This window comes from Lycium barbarum, chromosome 10 (genome assembly GCF_019175385.1).
Source record: "Lycium barbarum isolate Lr01 chromosome 10, ASM1917538v2, whole genome shotgun sequence".
In the NCBI taxonomy this organism is placed as follows: domain Eukaryota; kingdom Viridiplantae; phylum Streptophyta; class Magnoliopsida; order Solanales; family Solanaceae; genus Lycium; species Lycium barbarum.
The window spans coordinates 50,660,489-50,666,151 of NC_083346.1; the positions used below are offsets into that span (position 1 = coordinate 50,660,489).

A 5,663-nucleotide genomic window follows, 5' to 3' on the forward strand; every position below is an offset into this window, starting at 1 on the left:
CGCCCAAATCCATAACCTTTCTAAACCAACGCATGTCGCTTATTACCTATTCACGGTATTTCTTTCCCATACTTCTTCCTGTGGGACGTACCCGTTCTGGCAGAACCTCTTTTACTGTTCCTATTATTCAAAACCTGTATGCGGCCAATGTCATCAAGGCCTCACAGAACGTACGACCATATGGCACATCCCCGCCATCCAATACTTCCTGTTCAAGTAACAGAACAATCACGTCGGGACTTACCTTTATAAGCTTCCGCAGCCTTGCTCATTTTCTTTCGTCATACATATAGCTCATATAGGGAAATCTTATTCCTTATGACTTGGCTCTATCGCACGATCTAAGACAGAAAGAAGGTCAATATTTCCTAAATGCCCCGCAGCCTCCTGTTTATAAATGTGGCCGGCTTCACACCCATAAACAGGACTCTATTGGACACGACTTTGCAGACAACCCTTGGACCGACCTGCTCTGATACCACTTTGTCACACCCTGACTTTACTAAGGTGTGATGGGCACCCGACCCCATATCTGGAGCCGAGCGAACCCGCTGACTCTTATTACATAGACAAACTCTTGTATCAGTTAAGGAATAAATACATAGTAAGCTCTTAATTTTCTTTTTCTTCATATGTAAAGTCTATCATCTGTGGGACCCGTGACATGAAACACAGTAATAGCATTTGACTGGTGAAGCCGTCTACCAATGCTGACACTCTATACCCACGACTCTGTCTGCAAAGTCTCTAACATTGAACAAACACCATAGCTCATATACTCTGACTCGGCAGCACTCCAGAACAAGTGGAGCCCGCCAACTCCGCTGGAACATCTTCTATGATAACTGTGGCTCATCTGGTGTACCTGCGCGGCATGAACGCAGCCCCCGAAGAAGAGGGGTCAGTACGAGTAATGTACTGAGTATGTAAGGCATGAATAGTGACATAATAAAGGAATATACAGTATGAATAATAACGGAATAGACATATGGAGCTTATCTTGGGACAGAAGTGTCACGACCCAATCCCGTAGGCCGTGACTAGTGCCCGATCTGGGCACCCGAACCCATCTATCAAATATTATCTCAAATTCTATTAACTCATTCTAGTATATGGCGGAAGCCGACAAGGCTTTATTTCAAATTTAGGTAATTTCCAGAAACATTTCGGCAGAGTTTCCTTTGTTTTACGGACTATCCAATATACCCTGCACGCAGAAAATACCAACAAAAGCCACACAGGGCTAACCAAGCAATATATAAACATATGCGGACCGGCCGCCTCGGCGTATAGGATCGCCCAAACAACATATGCGGACCGGTCGCCTCGGCGTATGGGATCGCCCAAACGACATGTACATACATCCATACAGAAAGACCCTAACCCACAAACATGTCCACAGACCTCTAAACAGACCGACAGAATAATATGACAGGACAGGGCCCCGCCGTACCCATGAACGAATATATACAAATGCACTAATAAAAATATATATACCAAAAGTATAAGCTCCGGAAAGAGAGGAGCACTCCGAATAGCAGAAAGGGTGTCCTAAACAGGTGGATCACCAGGCTGTGCGTCCGTACCTGCGGGCATGAAACGCAGCCCCCGGAGAAGGGGGTCAGTATGAAATATGTACTGAGTATGCAAAGCAGAAGGTACAGAAATAAATCTGAACAATAATCGAATCAGATATATAGAAAATAATACATATAAAAAAATATCAAAATGTTTATTTCCAAAGTATAAATTATGCATAGGGCACAGGAAAATGTGGTCGCCCGCCTGTCGATGGCGCCACAACACAGCATAACACAAGAAAGTTTCAAATCTCCGAATCCCCGTCACACATCACAACACAGCATAACGCCAAACACAGCATAACGCCAAACATAAGTGGACCCGGCCCTCGAGCAAGGAGCACGGTGAACCATAATCACAGCATAACACCGGAATGTATCACAAAGCGCACGACAACAGAACCGGCCCGGGAACCGGCGAACGATATCATAATAGGCACGAGCGGAGTAGTGAGGAATCATATGCATAAAATCATTATTATAAATCCGAAGGATAAGTAAAATAGTCATATTCGAAATTGGAATAATAATTATCACTTTTTGATTCAAAGTTGTCGAATTTACATAAAGGGCGTCGCGGGACCCACGGACGAGTATAGACCCGAACTGAGCCCGCCTATGAAAAACATACCCATTATACATCAAGCAAACTCCTATAAAAATTATTGGAGCGATCCGAGTCTCTATGCGAAAAATATGGCATTCAGAGATTACAAAATTCCTTAAAGTGAACATTTTCTATGCGGATTTCGGAAAGCGATTACTTCAAATACATCATGGTTCATATTTCATAAAAATATACATAAGAGTGCCAAAGAATATATATATGGATCATAACATGCTCGGATCTCGAATTTGGAATTCCCTTAAAGCTCTAATCTAGCCTATGTGAAACTAAGGCATGCCAAAAGAAGGAAGGTTGCTTTACATACCTCAAACGCTCTCCAATATGATCCAACTCAAGCTAAGTCCAAACTATGATTCGGGCTGCCCACGATCTAAAAATAAGCCATAAAATGCCAAACATTAGCTAAAGACTCTTTGGGCATTAAATTCCAATTTCGCCCTTAATTCTACAGAAATTTGGGCAGCATTTCCCCTGTAAATAGGCTACCCCGAGAATTTAACTCGGCCGTATCAATCAACAACAACAACAACAACCAACCTAACAACATCAATAATAAATTCGGAAGACAAAATAACATTAATAGCTCTCTTTTTCATCATTCGACAACTTTCCAAATATTCAATTCAACAGCTCACATTCAAGCCACCACATCGCTCACACATTTAATTATCCACCCGAGTCTTTACCACAATATTCTAGGACATTCTAAACAATCCACATAATATTTCCAACGACCCGAAAATTTTTCCACTGTTTGGCCGAAAACAGTCCCCTTTTTCCATTCCTCATTTTCAAGTCATGTTTTGTACCACAATCCACAATATAACGATATGATTTTCATAAAATATACAATTTACGTCAAACGCACAACTAGCCTCAAAACAGCCCACAATTTCTCAACACCAATCTTGAGCCACTTAAACACTTATTTCCAACTAGAATTCGTTTCGACGATAACTAAAATACTAAGCGATAGTATTACGATCTTCGACACATTATAAAACTCACATTCGCCCGCGCCACACACATACACATGTTAATGATTCTTATATATACAAATTTTATTCAATGCACAAAGTTCTCCAAATCAGTCCGCAACGCTTACTATGTCAATTTGGGACATTAAATTCTCATTTCTAACCTACAAGTCATCACCATAACCATTACGACGCTAAGCGAGATTTATTCCTTCTTTGCTACAATTTGGAGGCTATAAACACGGCTACACTACACATATACATGTATCAATGATTTTTATTCTTTTCCCCACTCGATACCAATCTAACATAATATAGAATTAATTCATCAATTCCATTAGTCACACCCATATACACGACTAGAACACCCATCACACAACCCACTTCCAATCATACTATATTTCATGATTTCCATCCCTATTAACATACCATAACATGAATAAATGTTCACAACACAAAAACAAGAGCAAAACATACCTTTCTTCTTCAATCCACCAAATAGTTAGGGTTTGCAAATGGGTACAACTAATGGTTGGATGACCCGAACAACTCTTCCACGCTACTTAGGGACCTCAACATAGTGGGTTAACACCAAGGAAATAATTTTTGGGAAGCTAGAATTTGATTTGGTTTTCCTAAGGTTGGGCCGAAAACAGTGGGGGTTGGGAACTTTCTATTTTCTTGTTTTGTGCTAAGTGATTAAGTGAATAAATGAGGAATGAAGACTTGGTCTTCATCTTTTAAGTGGTTCACAAAATATCCACATTTCCTTGGGTCCACACAATGTGTGGGACCCCTTTTTAATTCACACGGCCCCCATGGCATTTTTGGCACCACATTTTAAATTCCAATTTTATGAATTGTGGTCCCAATTTTTCCCTAAGTGTTCAATGCCAACAATTTCATATATAACTTATATCTCAAAATAAAATCAAGGTCAAGAATCCCGACTTTGTATCCCGAAATAATTTTTTTTTTGTCCTTAACTTATCATAATAAATCCAGATTATTCCATTGTACAAAAATACCGGTTCTAACAAGAAGTAACCTATACATATGGATGGCTTTCAGGCAGATGCCATGCATGCTTAGTCCCTTTCTCAGAAAAATATTACTTCTTATTTACATGTACAGAAAACAGAACGTTTCAGAAAACGGTATCCTTTATTCACATTTACAGACGCCAGGTACATCGGCTCTCCTACCCCCCTCCCCAACAGTGTCCCAACATATCATATATAAATATATATAACATATACAGACGCCGTATCCGGCTCTCCCATATCCCGCGTCCGGGCATCCCGTGTCCGGGATGGAATCCAGCTGAATCAGGTGGTGATATAACAGTGGCCCTTCCCCTTCCCCATATACATATACATATACATATTCACTTCATATTCATATGTCATACAATTGGCATGCATGAGAGCCCAAAGAAAGTCGTGTGTCCATCGGAGTGACGTAAGGTCGAAATCCTCCGATTACATTATGGGATAATCGGGTCACTTGTCTCACCTTGAAGGAACGATAATTATAAGGCGAGACTATCAACGGAAGACAACTTTAAGAGGAGACATAGAATACGATCATAGGCATTATAATCATTAATCCATATGCTTTGAAGACTTTTAGAAACTAGTATAACACTTCCATATTCACATTGGATTCTTAGCTCAAGACTCTTAGTCGAGAGATCATTCTTGTCGTACTTATCTTAGGCATATTCTCTTTTCTGACATCATCGTTATCATTATCATCATGAAAGTATTCTCGTTGGGATAGGTACAGTACTTGTCGTTTGGTAATGGAATAAGGATCGAAGGTTTCTTTTGGATTCAGCATCAAAGTAAGTCAAGTGGAGTAATAAGGTAAATCCGGGAAAAAGTGGGCCCACCTCGGATCAAATGAGGTGGTGTACCAAGTTTACATATATTACATATCATGGCGTTACTTGTGAGGGTTTAGGGTCATCGGGTCCTATTTATGCGAGTTCTAGAGGTTTAGGACATTCTTCCAATATTTTGCACACTTTTTAATTCAATTCTACTGAAGGAAAAAGGGAAAACTTTAGGTGCGGATTCCGGGGAATAGGGTTGTCCCCGAGGCTCGTACCCGACTTATTACGTCTAAGATATGCCATAGAAGGAAGGATAAAGCCTTACATACCTTTTCCGCTTCCTTTTGCTTCTCCAAATTCAAGTTGCAATTTCGCCAAAATCTACAAATTGGTCATGTTTACCAAAACTTGATTAGAGCTTTTAGAAGTTGATTCTTCAAAGTAACACTTTGTCTGCCGAAATTTCGGCAGCATTTCCCCTGTAAATACACCATACCACCAAGTTCAACTTGGCCAATTTCAATCAACAACAACCCGAGAATGGAACTCGGCCAAACCAACAACAATACTAGCAATTATTCTAGCAACACTTACAATCTTCCCAATGATTCAATGATATCCGAAATCTTCAACAAGGACTT

At 40.3% G+C, this 5,663-nt stretch overlaps 1 long non-coding RNA gene across 1 annotated transcript; it reads right to left on the reverse strand.

Annotated features, from left to right (window-relative positions):
- Positions 1–1,046: 1,046 nt before the first annotated feature.
- Positions 1,047–3,763, reverse strand: LOC132615742 (uncharacterized). The gene is made up of 3 exons (XR_009572815.1): positions 3,663–3,763; positions 2,513–2,578; positions 1,047–1,586 (listed from the first exon to the last, which is right to left on the reverse strand). It is a non-coding gene; the product is annotated as an uncharacterized LOC132615742 (long non-coding RNA).
- Between the last annotated feature and the right edge of the window lie 1,900 nt (positions 3,764–5,663).